The sequence below is a fragment of the Pelodiscus sinensis genome, chromosome 6 (genome assembly GCF_049634645.1).
Source record: "Pelodiscus sinensis isolate JC-2024 chromosome 6, ASM4963464v1, whole genome shotgun sequence".
Lineage (NCBI taxonomy): Eukaryota > Metazoa > Chordata > Testudines > Trionychidae > Pelodiscus > Pelodiscus sinensis.
In genome coordinates this window covers 13,933,310-13,948,715 of record NC_134716.1, presented here as the reverse complement: position 1 = coordinate 13,948,715, position 15,406 = coordinate 13,933,310, and the positions used below count along the sequence as shown (strand labels likewise).

Here is a 15,406-nt window from a genome sequence, read left to right as displayed (position 1 = left end):
TTGAGTGCAATTTAATTTCTCTGGTTGTTACATCACTATCTTTTCACTACCTGTACAGGGTAACTCTAGGGTAATTATCTCCCCATCATCCTATGTGGAGAAAGCTCTGAAAGATATTTTACCTTCTTTGCAATATATTTATCTCCTTTAGAGCCTGTTTGTTTAGCAGATCCACTGAGTTTCAGTCTCATTTACACTAAAGCCCCTTTATATTACTCTGGTAATGGATCTTAATGCAAATGAAAATCAGGTCCATTGACTGTAGCCTACTTTTGCTATCCTTAGTGAATGCTTAGGAAAAAACAACTGACCTGGAAGGGCTTATTATTAATAAATAATAAAATAAATAATAATCATAACATTAAGCTAAAAGTGGTTAGAAAAATCTGTTAAAAGCATATTAGTTCTTATGGACACATTTTGGTACATAAGCAAGTATTGCCATGCTCAGTCTCAAAGTCTAGCTAGTGCAGCATCTGAACAGTCGCTAGTACCAGATGCTTCAAAAGAAAGGTGTACAAACACTACAATATGCAGAAGAGGAGTGGTATGCCACCCCCTATCACCTATATTGGGTCGCCTCATTGTTTCCAGTAGCTGGAGATTGGCTTAAGACCCAAAGCGTGTTGTTCTAAATTTGTTGTGCTCAATTATGACAACTCTGGTCCCTGACCAATATAAATCTGAAGTGAATCTAATTGAGTTTATTGATATTCCAAATTTACTCCTCTCTGGGAACAGAATTAGGTCCATAGTTTAGAAAAATATCTTTACTTAAATCAAAGTCTGTGCCTTAGAGAGTTTTCACTTTTCTCTACATTGTTATGGACCTTCTTGCAACGATGTTAAAAGAATAACTCACAAGCTTCACTGGAACAAATTACCAAAATTCTGATGAGAACTTATTTTTACATTACATTAATTACAGCTACCTGCAAAATATAAGGATGATTGGGAACGCCATGACAGATGGTCTAAAATCTTATAACTTTTCCCACAATGTTAAGAAAAGGCTAAATTTTCAAACTATGCCTTTAAAAATAGCCGTTTTTATATTCTTGTGATAGGTAAACACAGACCTTAAAATCGGTAATGATGTGCTTATAGATATACATTTCCTCAAATCTAATAGAGTAACTACTACCTGCAGCCTATGGGGTAACAAGACTACCAATGTGCCTATGCATTTCCTATCCAATGTTCACAAAATATGAACACACTATTGTTGCATAAAAGCCTTCGCATGGGCTATTACACATGTTTTTTTTGGAAATACACTAAACTGTAATGTCCTGCCAAAACATGACTTAGAGAGACTCACAAAAGCCTCCTGCTGACTGCATTGCTGGGGGGGGGGGGGGGGGGAGAGGCAGTTGTCTTCTAAATCATTTAATTACTGATGGATTAGTAAATAATTATCTGAAGCTTTGTAATGGTTTTAAACTCTGCAACTTCTTGTAATCTTAAACCTTGCAACTCTGTAATCTTTGTAATACCTTGCAACTGTGTAACTCTCAGTAACTTTGCTTTAAGTTCAGAAGCCTACTGTAAGGTTGGTGATTGTTGAGCCATGCAACTTTGTAATGCTCAGCCACTTTGCTTGTAATTTGTTCTAAACTGCATTCTGCCCTGGGGTGTGTGTGTGTGTGTGTGTGTGTGTGTGTGTGTGGAGACTATTGCGTCTGGGATTAGAGATTGAAAGGCTGTGTATGTGGAACAGGTGATGAGTCATCAAACCAATGAAGGAGACTGCTGTTTTGCTGGAGCAAGAGAAATCTGGGCATAATCCCTGGCGAGGAATGTGGATGAGTCAATAAAAGGAGAGAGCAGAAACCCTCTTTCTTTCTGAGAAGAAGCAACCAGTTTCTTTCCTGACCAGCTCCCCAGCCATGATCAGCAGACAGACCTTCCAGAACCAACATGCCTTGGTTCCTTCTGCAACCCAAATGCTTGTGTAAGTGCCTGAGGGTAGGAATGAGAATGTGAGAGATGATTCCTGTTGTATATTGGGTTGTAGATATAGATCTTGTTGTTATGGTAACTGAGTAGGTCACTGGGGTCAGCCCAGCTAGTCTGGGCTTGTTCTGGTGAGTTCTGTGCTATGCAATAAAATGGACACTTGCACCTACTCCAGCTCTCTGCCTTTCCACTGATTTCTTCCTATACTCTGAAACTCCCCACGACATAACAATTCCCCTTTAGTTTAAACCTTTAGTGGCAGCTCTATCCTCTTTAGTTTAACCATATAGTGCAGTGTTAATTCCTCAGTCTATAAACCCATGCTAGTGTAATCTTGTGTGGTCCTAGTGCGAATTTTTGGGGTAACATTAACATCCTTTAAAAATGATGCCAGCATCAATATTTCAAAGAGTCCTGTTCAAAGCTCATTGTGCTAACTTTTCAGTGGGGGCAAATGAAGGTGTTTCCTCTAATCTTGGAGTTATACAGTTTACAGAAAGTGAGAATTTAGCACTTAATTTTCCAACCAAAAATATCCCACTTCCTTCAAATAGAGGCTCATCTTCCCTTCCATTCACAAGCCAATTCCTCAGGCCCCTATTCTTCTTCATGAGCCTGCTTCCTAAATCTATAGTGGATATACATTAGGTAACTGGTGTACAGTAATAGACAAAATGTTCAAGTATCAGAAAACAGAGCAGGTTACCAGAATCCATATGGCTCCAAAGAAGACAGAGTCCCCTAAGCCCTGATGGGAGGGGAGAAGTTTTCAGCAGAGAGAATAGACTCTTTCCCCAGCACATGCTTTCCTGTTAAAACCAAAATGAGTCAGTCCCAGGAAGCTGTTTTACTCACACACACAAAAGCAGTGGGTCTGGGCATGCTTCACTTCCAACCCTATGTCAGGTGATGGGGTGAGGGTACTCTTCAAAAACAGGTAGGGGGCCTGACAGGAGTCATACCATCTCCTTTTCCCATTAGATTCAGCACAGGGCCCTTAGAGCATCCCATTGTCCCCTTCTTAATTAAAGATTTGAAAAGGGTGGGATAGGAAGGATGGAGGGGTGAAGGCAAAAGGTAAATTCAAAAGTATGTTCATATGTAGGTGTGGGGAAGTCACCCAAGAGGCAGGCATTCCCAAAGAAATAAAGCCTAGTCAAGTTTTCCCATCAACTGTCTCTATCTCTGTGTGTGTCATTTTCACCACTGTGCCAACAACGAAAAGAACAGTTACTGTAACTGTGGTTCTTGCAGGTGTTTTGTCAAGATGGAGTTAAGGAAGAACTAAAGCCTGTCTGTTTTGCAGAAGTTAGAAAACTTGAAAAGCTGAGTACAACAGTAGCAGTGCTAAGTTCTTGACTGGGATTCACTCTGGAAAGAGCACAAAGGCATGGTCCATCTTCCGGAGTTGGTCACCATGCTAATGCATGGCTGCCATGCATTTATAGCCTACCAGGATTTCATTAGGTCTCCAATTCAAAATGCATCAGAACAATTGCAACTCTTACCACTGTTCACTTTGATGCAATGCTATTTCCTCAGGAATAAGAGAAAGGGGTAAAATTAGAGTAATGATATAGAATAGGAACAAAAAATAGTTAGCAGGTAGAATAGAGGAAGATGAAGGTTATCCCAACAAAACATGAAGGGCCACTTATGAGCCTCAGAACACTGGGAATGATTCCTATGAGTGTGGTCTCAGAATGAAGATTGAGGCACGCCAGGGCAATTACAAAAGGTAGCTGCTAAAGAAAGGACCATAGAAAAAGTCCACATTTTATGAAAGTCAGGGATTTGAACAATCAACCACTGCACTCAGTGTGAGCCTTTGTATCTACTTCAACAGGCATTAGATTGGACTCTTGGCTGTGATGTATACCAGGGTTCTAAAAGCTGCAGCCTGGTGTGTTTGAAATAATTGTCATTGTTTTCCTTTCCTATTATGTTTCTATAAATCAAAACTGAACTATTGCTTGGACACCAGCTGTTCTACATGCCTGAAGTATATCAGTTCGTGTAATGCTGCAGTATCTGTCCTCCTCAGTATGTCAAACTTGAGCCATCACCACAAGTTAGGGTGGGAGAAATTAAACCATGTTTTCTAGGACCCTTCAGGCATGTCTACACTAGGAAATTATTTTGAAATATAGTGATTTCAAAATAAGTTATTTAGAAATAGAATGTCCACACTATAGGGAAGCCTTAAAATTAGTCTGAGGCAGGCTCCCTTAATGTGGATGCACTTCCTCAACTTAGAGCCCCAGGAATGACTCCAGGGAATAGTTATTTTGAAGTAGCAGTAGTGTGGATGCTCCACTGCTGCTATTTCAAAATAAGTGTTATTCCTCTTGGAAATCAGGAATTATTTCAAAATAAACAGCCCATTATTTTGAAATAAAGGGCTTGGTAGTGTGGACACTTCACGTGTTATTTCAAAAAAAAAAAAGGGGGGGGGGGAGTTACTTTGAAGTAACTCCCAAGTATAGACCAAGGCTTCTGTTTCTACTACAACCCTTTTGAAATAGTGTATCAAATTCAGTTTTCAGCTGGGAGATGAGTTTTTAAAAAGCTCCAAGAGTAAATAGGGGACTGGCATAAAATACATTTATAATAAATAATTTACTCTTGGTGCATAGAAGCAATAGGTTGTGTACAAGCTATTCCTCTTCATGCTGGCTGTAAGAGACATCCTGCAGTTAATCATAGTAATATATTAAAATGAGATTGTGAAGACCACAAATCCTTTTGTTCAATCTAATTCACTACAGTGTGACTACAGAATAGAAAATTTAGCTAATGGTTTTTACCTATATTTCCGTTGTATCATGCATTTGGTTTTGACTTTGAGGTAAAAAATATCTGCCTTTAGACAATTTGATATTATATTACATCAATTCGATAACCAAAATGTCATTTACTTTCTGTCCTAGGGACCAGGCAATAAATAAGTGATATGGAAAAACTAGATACCCATCTCAGTCAGTCATCTTGCTAAGGAAAATATAATTCCACTCAATATAATGTCATCTAAAGTCTGGTGAATGCGTGTCATTTAATGTCTCTTGCAATCAACAATAAATGACTGTATATTTAGAACAAAGAACATCCACAATCTAAAGAACCCTAAAATATTTTAATAAAAATCTTCATTTGAATGTTATTTTATCAAATAGCAGGTTTTAAAAAGTCAATCAAAAGCTCTTCCCAGTGGAAGGCCTATTAATCTAATAGTTATTTTGACCCAAAACAACTTTTATAAGAATACAATGGAGTAGGTAATAGCAAATCTGTATGTGAATGAAATCCTCTGCAATATACAGACAGTGGTGTCTATTTTAAGCAAAGAGAATTAAAGATTAGCTCTTTGATCAAATAGTTACGCAAGATTATTTCAAATGCTGTTTTCTGAACAAACACACACTTGCATTCTACCAACAGAAATTGGGTCACTGAAATGTCACTATACAGCACTGCTTACCATTTGGTCTTGTCTTTTTTTTCTCTTCTTATTCACTATATAGGCAAGAAATGAGTATCTCAACAGATCAGAATGCACATGAAGTTGTAGGCAACCTAAACTGGGGGTGGGGCTAAGTTTGAAAACTATAAAGCATAACTCTTAAAGGGTTTTAACATCCAAAGTAGCAATGACTGAAATCATCATGCGATTTATATATTGCATGAAACATCTTGAGATGTGGCCGTAGCATTAACTAATTCAGCTTCATTGGTTCTGGAGTTCAGCTCATTTATTAACACATTTTAAATACAGTAATTTGTTTTTTCCAGTTAGAATAAAAAAATAATTCCAAAGATTTTTTTCCAAATACCTGAAAAATGTATTAGATAATAATTTTTTCATTCTAAATGATATGGTAAGTATCTGTAAGAATCCATAATTACACCCAGGCTTAGCTAAAAATCAGTCTATTAATGATATACAAATGTCAATCCATGATTAATTAGTAAATATAAACAATGCAGTATATCGAAGACATGTTTAAAAAAAACGATATCTGGATCGGTAAGTGTTGAGAAAAAGATACTGCATTAATGACAGCTGTTAAAAGACCCCAATACATCATCTCTTCCCCCCACCCCCCACACACACATTACATTACAATTAATCTCATCACCCAAAAGGCTATTTGTGAAAAGGACTCTGTTTTCAATGGAGTATTAAAAATGTGTGTTATTTCAATGAAACAGATCCAATCCATCAATCCAAAACTCTTTTTTTTAATTGTACCTGGCTCACTGAGGGCTAGTTGATCACACAATTTATGGCTTAATACCAAGCCTACTGAAGCGAGAGGGCTTTGGATAGGACTTCTAAACAAACACGAGGAATAAAAATCAAGAGGCTAGTGTCAAAAGCAAAATATCTTACTGGCACAAATTGCTAGTGAATATCAACAGTCACTAGACTTTTACATCCACACATTACACTCAGATGCCACGTTTCTACTAGTGTGATGTCTTCAAAAATAGATGCCAAAAGACCTGCATTTTTTAAATACGTTATCAGGTCACTGAGCTGATGCCCACATGACCAGACTCCTTTTTCCTTTTGATTTTAGAAGAGTATACCATGGATATCAAATTAATCTTCTCCTAAGTCTTAACTGTATCACATCACAATGTATGGTTTTATTCATAACTAATGTTAACATAACAAATATAGAGCTTACAGATAGCTATCTGGCACTGACAAGCTTCTCCAATACTTTGTATTTCATCTCCTCTTCCCACTGCACAGGAAAACATTTCCACCTACAGCCCTTTCACAGAACGTCTAGGGGGAAAAAATGCTGCACAATATCTGCTAGCATATCAAGACACACAACTCACATGTGGCTATATCACATTGTCGTATCTTTGTGGCTGTTAGTCTTAATCAGTGAACAGAGTTCAGAGAAGTTAAATGCAATATTTATTTTCCTCTATTTGCCCAGTGTAAGAGATAACAGACCTGCACAGTTTAACCGATTTCAGAATGTTTCGCTTTTAAACAAGTTGAGAAGGTTTCACACATTAACTAATATTAAACACAGTAATTCAGGTCATAGATATATCATCTACACATTATCTTTATCAGAATAGACTGAAGAGCTGTTCATTCACAGGGGTGCCCATCTTGATTGTAGAATAGTGATAGAAATGTAGCCGTTACTGTTTTGATTTTGGGGAGCGGTCACTTTCTTTTAAAATTCTTTTTTTTTAAATAGTATAGCTTTGCAAAAATATTTACTTCCTTCTTCTCCAACTTTGCTATCGTGTTTTTGTCTGTGCATTATAATGGAGTGCAAGCATGTCTAATATACGCATAGGGTAACCCTTGGAAATACTACTCACACTGTGGTTCTCGCCATCTGTGACACACAGCTACACAAACTAAGGTGAGGCTTGAGAACTACAGTATGTAAGTCCAAGCTTCCCTTTCTTTACAACAACAAATGATGAAGCAATTTTCATGTTTGTGGCTTAGTATTGTAGTTTCAGATTTAGGAACCAGGCACTGCTTTTTAGTCTGTGTGTCAAAGCCACAAACTCCTACTGTCCCTCCCTTTTTGACTGTCAAAGCTTCACCAGCCAACCTACAATTTTATATATTTTGGAAATATTTAACCTCTTTTTTTTAAAAAAAAGACATCTTATTTTTTATATGGCAATAGTTTAAAATGACAGTCACATAGGATAAAGGTGAGAGTACACTGGTTCCTTGGTCTCATCCTACAGGAAGCTAGGAAAAGAAATGTTTGCAATCATTTTATGTATATTATTACTCCAGATATTATTTTGCGAGCACTGGCATTTAAACTTTTGTGTTCAGCAAGACCAATAGATGGTATAATGGCCCCGACTTGGTTGGTTGCTTGTGTTATTAACGTCCAGTTTCATGCAAGATACCGGCTCCCGGCACTTCTATCGGGAGAGGGCCTCCTTAAAACCCCGCATGTGCAAATTCTGCAGTGTTGTATCAGATGACCACAGGTACTCCAAAGTAATTAAAAGTGAAAACTCCAAGAGGCACATTTGCCATCATACGGGGCACAGGGGTGGTAGTCCCTTCATGCCACTTGCAGCTTTTTATTTAAAATGCTTTTGTATCAAGACAAAGTCCCACCCATAGGCTTGTTCCTATGACCACTAAAATGAGGAAGGGGTGGGGGAGGAGGAGTTAGGTCTAGCATCATTTGCCTTACTCCTATTCTGTTGTTCTCCTTTTACTCCTCCCCACCGCCAGCAGCACAATGGGTGGTGGTTACCGTGCACTCTCTTTTCAACCCGGACCAGACACTGCCCTCAAGGATGGAGCGTTTCAGGGTCTATAACGATAGTACAGGGCGAGGGATGTTTCTTCAGGCCCCGCTTCCAACCTAGCTGCAGTCCCCTGCCTTCTGTCAGGCAAAGGGCAGGGCGCCGCTATTACAGGACAGGACGGATCAGGACAATGCTTTCAGTGAACCATACACAGAAGCTAAGACGAGGAAAACTTGTCGAAGGGGTGAGGGAACTGGGCCAATGGAGGGGGGAGAACAGGCAATGACCCCTCTGCCCTATGTTGCCCGGGAGGCACCCCTTGAGACGCTCTCGCGGGCACTGCTAAATCCCCACGGGCAGTGAGGGGGCGGCCGCGCCTCCAAGGCTGGGGGTAGGCGAGCGCGGGAGAGCTAATGGCGCTGTACAGCGGTGCCTGGCTGCACGACGCGGAACTGGTGGGAGAGAGGAGCCCCGCGGCACCTTTCGCTCACAGATGCCGGTGGCTGGCACGGGCGCGCTGCGCGGAGTCTCTCGGCCACTCCTCTCCCCGCGCTCACAGCTCTTCCCCAGAGCCTCTAGCGGCAGGAAGGAGAAGCGCAACCAGGACAAGTCTCCGGAGTGGAGTGGCTCAGACAGCGCTCGGCGCTGGCTGCCGGGAGATGCGTGGACTTGCAATCCCGGCGCTCTTCCCCGTTTTGCAATTGTGCTCGACACACACTGCTACCACGGAGCTTCGGAGCCAGCCGCAAATTCACAAAGCTCAGTTAAAAGTGGAGGACTATCAGTGGGGGCTAGGAAGCAGCAAGTCCCGGTGCTAAGATTTAACTGGTCATTAAATCACCCCAAGGTTTTAACGGCAAGACCCTCTCCATCGCCAGCCCCACCACTCCCCTCCCCAGCCTGCCTAATTAGGGAGGCACTAACTTTCCTCTCTGCTCTTGCAATCAATCTGTGAACCGCAAGGGAGCGGAGGAGAGCGGGGAGGGGCGATTTTATCTGATGTATTCGCCCCCTCCCCCGAGTTATTTCTTCTTTACATGACAGAAGAGGGACCCCAGCTGCGTCCCCCTTCCTTCACTTACCTCGAGGCGATCATAATTATCCTTAATGTCCTTAACACAAGCGGGATGGGACGCAGGAAAAGCCAGGCAGCAGACTTGCTTCTGAATCCACAGTTCCGCGTAGGTGCCAGAAACCAGCTAAGAAATCTTTCCCAGGGATGTGCCAAGCCACAGCCCCGCACTGATGGCTTTCTCTCGCCTCTCAGCCTTTACACTTTGGCTGGCATTTCAGATATCTTCCTTCCCGTTACAGACAATCCCCTGGATCAGGCAGGACGGAACGGAAATCCTCCAGCCTAGCCTTCTCCTCGTCTTCTTTAACGGAGAAGTCGCTCTGTTCCTGCCCCGCCGGGGGCACACGGCGGCTGCAAGGCAAGGGGCTCTCCCAGTGCCCTTCCGGAGGAGCCCTTACACGGAGGAAACTTTCAGGTGATGCTGAAGCAGCAGCAGCCTAGGCGAGGGAGTGTGTGAGAAAGGGAGAGCTGCACCTTCCCGGGCTGTAACGCACACACCAGCAGCAGGAAGGGGGAGGGGGGGCTACATGAAAATAAAATGCGCCACCCAAAAGCAACCAATGACTCCTCGGTAATTAGCCGGCTGCAACAAGGCACCCAAAGTCCTTCCCGCCCGCTTCTCTCAGCCTGCTGCCTGGTCTGACAATTACCGCCCGCTACTGTGCAGAAGGCAGGCAGCTATTAACCCCTTCCGCCCCGCCCTAGCCACTTCTTCCGCAAGGAACCGCGGCTGCAGCTGCTCCTCCCGCGGCATTGGAGTCCGAGGCAACCCCGCACCGCTTCGAATAGCGGCGCCAAAGCATCCCCGCTTGGCCCCCGGAAAGTTCTCGTCCTGGGAAGGCAGCGAAGAGAGCTCTGCCTCTGCCTAAACCCACCGTGCGGCGTGACGCCGGCTGGAACTCGCGTGTGGCAAGGCGCCGGGAAATTTTCAATGCGGCCCTATAGCAGGCTAGACGGTAGCAGGTGGAAAGCTCAGCTGGTACAGAGGAGGGGTGAGGAGAGGGAAAGACCCAGCCACTTTAGCAGCCATTTCTAAGCGGTGCACTGGGGGCAGTGCTGCTGGGTGCGGGGCAGTTCGCAGCTTGCACCTCTCCGGTTTATTCTCGGTCTTCCTGGCCCCACTGCTCAGGGCAGAGGGCGCTGCTGCTTGCGGGAGGAGACAGGATTCACCAGGCAGAGGCGCGATTTCTAAGAGCCCCTTTATATTCCTGGGAAGGAGCTGGGGCGCGGTCAGACGCTCCGGGAAAGCAAGTTTCCCCGAGTGACGGCTGAAGGATTTGGCGCGCGGTGACTAAGGGGAGGGGGCTTCTGGTGACTGTGACACAGGGAGCGGGGCGTGGGTGGTTAGGTGTCCACAGCGCGTGTTTTGGTGCTGCCATGGGTGGGGACTGAAGTGTGCGCCTCCCCGGCGCTGGACGCGGCACGGAGCTAAGAACTTTAGCCAGGCGACCCGCCAGCCAGGCTCCTCGCCGCCTTTGTCCTCCTCGGGGAGCCGAGTGCGCTTGGTTGCCCTGCAGGTAATGGGCAGCGGTGCAGCGCAGAGAGGGGCGGGAGAAGCTGATGGCTCCCCTCTAGCGCGCTTTCCATCCCCGCCAGGCACTGGAGGGGAACGCTTGATAAGCAAGCGGAGGATGTGAAAGCACCTCGCCCTTCAGCTGGGGTGAGCACGAGCGTTTCAAGGGAAGAGCCGTGGAGAAGCCGCAGCCGGGTGCTGGAGGAAAGCGTCTCTCCGGGAGCTTGGCAAGCACTGGGGGGAGGAGGCGGCTGCCACCGGCAGGAAGTCAAGCCCGCAATGGGGGGCGGGGGAGGGGGCCAAACAAACACGCGGCGATAGTGGGGAGCGTAACTTGGAGGTGATTGCGTTGTTTCCCTGTCTGAGTTTCCATTAGCATCTCAGGGAAGGGATTGTGTGCGCAAGATGTGACGCCAGTGTCTCTTTTTCCAACATCATCCAGAAAAAATTGGACAGAAACACGTGGAAGGCAGTCAGCTCGCCATAGATGCGTGAATAATGTCACATAACGCCTCCAACGAGCTAAGGAAAATCTGAAACCTTCTCTCAGCTCAGAAAGAAAGAAGGAGACGGGGACTTTCTCTGCTCCTTCTGGAAGCCCTGCATCGCTGGTCTTGAAGAACTCGTTTGGAAGTTAACCCTTTTCCAAGGTCCAGAAATGGACCTAGATCATTCTACCAACAGAGTCTCCTTTAACCAGAGCCTGTTCCTTTATTCATAGTGTCATACGAGATCCTGCAACTCTACTTCCTCCTCTGACATTTGAGACATGAAGCCACCAGTTGGGATTCTCATTTGCCAGATTTTTTAATTTCTCTTGTTTAAATTGAAATTTAGCTATGTAGTTCTGCCACTTCCTCTTGGGCAGACTCTAACACTTCAACCATTAATCACATCGACAAATTTTCCCCTTTGAAACAGATGATACTTTACATGCAAAGTGAAAAGATCAGAATCCTTGGCAGATTTATATCTTTAGGGGGCAAGAGATAACATTTCAGGAGTCTTTTCTATTCAGTAGCAGGAACACTGATTTTATTGTATATCCTTTATTCACAGATACCCAGTAATTGAATAAGAATAGTTAACTGCTCTCTTAATCTGGAGTCTCAAAAAAAAAGTGTTCCTCTCCCTACCCCTCTTTAAAAATCATCACACATCATTGACCCTTTGATAAAAAAGTGTTTCATACAGCTCTGAAAGTTGGATGGAGAGTGCACCGGAGTCTTTCAACTTCGAAAACATCAGCACAATGTGCTTTTCTGAAAAGAAAGACCTCTGAAAATAAGGACAACAGTTACTTATAAATTATATAAATCATTTTAGTTAAACCAATGCTAATCATGTATGGGCATACTTAAACCAGTTCACACTGGTTTATGGCTGCTTAACATGTCAATTATACAAAATAAAAAGGAAGATGTCAAGAGAAAAAATGTTTGATTCCTATTAAGAAACTAAATGGTCGTTTGGTGAAAAAGCTATGATACATTTGTGGGCTATAGTTTCCTTCACCAGCAAAGTTAAATAGTAGTTCTTCCTTCTTGTAGTGAAAAGTCTTTGAAAGGTAAGTAGTAATTAGTCAATTATTAATTAGGTCAGCTGCAATGATAAATCATTTTCTTTCCTTAAAAAAAACTCCTCTTTCATCTGATGTAGTCAACACCACTCAAAGTATATACCTGATGCCACCTGCCTCTCAATCTCTGGATCTGAGGTGGCCCTAGAATCGATCGTTGGGGCACTCTGCTTGAAATCAACTGCCAACCAGCTGTTGATCACTACCAGATGGGCGTGACAATCTAGTCAGCTTTCTATCCACCTTACAGTCCATTTATCTGTACTTCCTTAACTTGCTGGCAAGAATACTGTGGGAGACTAAATCAAAAGCTTTGCTAAAGACAAGGTATATCACAACCACCAACTTCCTCATGTCCACAGAGCCAGTTTCTTCATCATAGAAGCTAATCAGGTTGGTCAGGCATGATTTGCCCTGGGTGAATCCATGTTGAATATTCCTGATCAGTTTCCCCTCTTTCAAGTGCCTCAAAATGGAATATATGAGGATCCCCTCCATGATTTTTCTGGGGACTGAGGTCTATAGTTTCCTGAATTGTCCTTCTTCCCTTTGTTTAAAGATGGGCACCACATTAGCCCTTTTTCAATTGTCCAGGACCTCTCCCGATCTCAATTAACTTTCAAAGATAATGGCCACCTTTGGATGCATGAAATCTGATCCCATGGATTTGAGAGGCCCTCCATCTCTGATCACAAGATTATTGTAACCAAGACAGTCTCCCGGGATAGAATTGTTTTGCTAACTATGCTTGCATATCTATAATTTGCAGAGTTTTCTAATTTAATCATAGCAGTGTTTTGATTGGATGTTGAGGGAGCGCACAGCTCTCACAGTCAATGTGGTGTGCAATCAGCACACACCTCACTTCATGTGCCCTTGCTTTACATGTGTATCACTTTATCAATACTAGAAGGAAAAAAAACGACATGGATGAAACCCAGCAGAATCTGGTAACCTGCATGTGGGTAACAGTAAACAAGGTGTCTTGTGAGCCACTCACAGAAACCCAAGGGGCTGCATGTGACCACTGGCATAATGTCTAACTAAAGGAAAGTCCTAAAAGAAGTTGCTACAATTTTAGTTCAGTACTGATAACAGGTTACTGTTTTACAGAACTGCGCTGGTGTACTCCAAGAAGTACGCTGACAAGAAGATAAATGAAAGTCTCTTCTAGAGGATGCCACCTCATGCATATTCTTCTAAGTGGGAGATAAAGAAACATAACTATAGATAGACTAAGTTACTCTGTGCTAAAAAAAGAAATAGTTATTACTAAGGCTATCAATTTTCCCCATCAGATTATTCACTGAAGGATCCCCTCCGGCACCGACATTGACACCAGCACCAGCAATCATAGCGCTGCCGATGCCCACGCTTTCATGGACGGCATTGGGGGGCCTGGTACCGCAGATTGCTCTGGTACCACAGGTGTATATGTCCTCCCAACTGCCTCCCTTGGCAATGGAGCAACTGCATCCGACCCCAATACCAGTAATGCCTCCACCAGCACTGGACCCGGTGCTCAGAGGGAAACCGACAGCCATAGCCCAACACCAGAGGGAGAACACATCAGAAGATCCCCCATGGTCAGCCTCTGACTACTCATTGGAGTCAGAGGCCAAATCTGTACGCTCGGCAATGTCCTCATACAGGTTGAGGTCCCGGCACTGCTCCTGCTCCAATCATAGATCACGGCGCCAGAGCCCTGCAGATACACGCACTTGCCCCCCTCCCCAGTGGCAGCCATTCTGGACTATGTGGGCATACCACCAGGCTCAAGACCCACCTCCCCTGATGTCGGTGTCATCGTGCCAGGGGAGTGTGCCCTGAGCGACTCCCCTGCACAGAGCTCCCACCCATCAGAGGCAAGCCATCCAGGTGACAAGGATCTAGTAAGACCTCCAGTCATAGGGTAAGTTCCTGGGGCTATGGCGCTTCCATCAGAGGTAGGCCAGGTGGTAAGACAGTGGAATTGGTGGAAGAGCAACTGGGGGTTAGAGAATCATCCTCCTCCTCACCAGATGAGGCCTTAGCAGACTCTGCCCCACCACTTCCATCAATAGATGTTAGGGTGCACTAGGATCTGTTTAGGAGATTGGCAGCTAATCTATAGGTCCGAGCTGAGGAGGTCCAGGATGAGACTGACCCTATGGTGGACATCCTCTCTGTAGCCACTCCGGGTAGAGTGGCATTACCACTCAACAAAATGGTGGACAAACTGTCTAAAACCTTGTGGTAGATCCCGGCCTCTATCCCTCCCACATAAAAGGGGGTGGAGAGGTGCTATTTTGTCTCCCTGGTGGGTCATGAACACCTCTTCACATACCCTCCCCCTGGCTTGATAGTAGTGCAGGCTGCCGGGCAGAAAGAGTGCCAGGGCCGATGCCCAAATCTGAGCCCAAGAAACTCGATCTCCTGGGAAGGAAGACTCATGCCATGGGGAGTCTTCAGCTCTTCATCACCAATCAGCAGGTAATACTGGGTAGATATGCCTACAACACCTGGGTGTCCATGGACAGATTTAAAGACCATCTCCCACAGAAGTCATGGCAAGGATTTGGGGCTAGAACAGAGGCAGGCAGAACAGTTGTGTGAATAGTGCTACAGGAAGCCCTGAATGCTGCTGACTCAGCAGCCTGCATGATGGCCACAGCTATAGTAATGAGAAGAAGTGCATGGCTCCAAGTGTTGGGCATCCCTCCGGAGTTGCAGAATATATTACAGGACCTTCTCTTTGAGGGGGTGGGCCTGTTCTCAGACCAAACGGACTCAAAACTCCATAGTCTTAAAGACTCCAGAATGACTTTGAAGTCTCTGTGGATCCACACCCCAGCTCTTCAGAGGCCTCTCAACCCCAGGTCAAATGCTAGGCCCTTCCAATGTGGAATTGGCTCAGACCAGGAGAGGAAGAGGGGCTGTAATAATGGTCGGAATGACCCAGTTAGGAGCAGGCGCAGGGGCTTGAGATCCAACTCAGATCGGGGATCTACCCCACCACCGAGCCAGCAACCCAAGC

General features: G+C 44.4%; 1 protein-coding gene across 5 annotated transcripts in view; it reads right to left on the bottom strand.

Annotated features, from left to right (window-relative positions):
* Nucleotides 1–11,000, bottom strand: part of LINGO2 (leucine rich repeat and Ig domain containing 2) — an 831,708-nt gene extending 820,708 nt beyond the window's left edge. For 2 of the 5 annotated variants that reach the window (XR_012904602.1, XR_012904603.1), the window contains exon 1: nt 9,306–11,000. The gene's annotated coding sequence lies outside the window, so the exon portion shown is untranslated. The remainder of the gene's footprint in view (nt 1–9,305) is intronic. The other 3 variants (XM_025185824.2, XM_025185823.2, XR_012904604.1) reach the window with 2 other exon arrangements.
* Nucleotides 11,001–15,406: the final 4,406 nt, after the last annotated feature.